Below are 649 nucleotides of genomic sequence, written 5' to 3'. Positions count from 1 at the left end.
AATTTAGAATGTCAACTTCCGCTATAAACACTGCCGGTTTCGTGTCGACAGCAGTCAACTCATTCTGAAGCTTACCTCCATGTGAGAGAACAATAGAAATAAATTACTGCTCCGAGAAGGAAAATAATGAATACAAAATTCCAAATGCAGTAAAATCGCATTCGCATCTTGATGAAATCCGAGGCAGCTCTGTAAGCAGTTGCAAAGCCGATGCAGTCGAATGCTTTAAAAATTCACGATGGGGGGTGTGACTGTCTTACGGTGCTCATAATATATAGTAGCCTACGGTGTTCACTCAGAAGAATTCATTGACAAATTATTAATTTTGTAATAAACTGCTCGCGCGTGAGATAATACGTGTATACATGTATTATTAGGATAAACCGATTTTACGATAACACACTTTAGGGAAAAAAATTGAATATTGAACATCTGCAGAGGTTACAACGTTGCTGTTTGTTTTTCCATTTTTTCCAAGAAGAAAAGTGTTCTACTTTCGCTTATAAAGTGACAGACAGGCAAACGGGTCGAGAAAGAAGGGTAAATTAAATTAAATAAATTTACGATTTGATGGACTGGACCACTCAGCACCTTTGTTCAGGTTAATTTGCTCTAGAGAGAAGAGAATAGATGTTATGACACACACCCC

The sequence above is a fragment of the Aplysia californica genome, unplaced genomic scaffold, assembly GCF_000002075.1.
Source record: "Aplysia californica isolate F4 #8 unplaced genomic scaffold, AplCal3.0 scaffold00894, whole genome shotgun sequence".
Classification (NCBI taxonomy): domain Eukaryota; kingdom Metazoa; phylum Mollusca; class Gastropoda; order Aplysiida; family Aplysiidae; genus Aplysia; species Aplysia californica.
Note: the sequence above shows the minus strand (reverse complement) of the source record.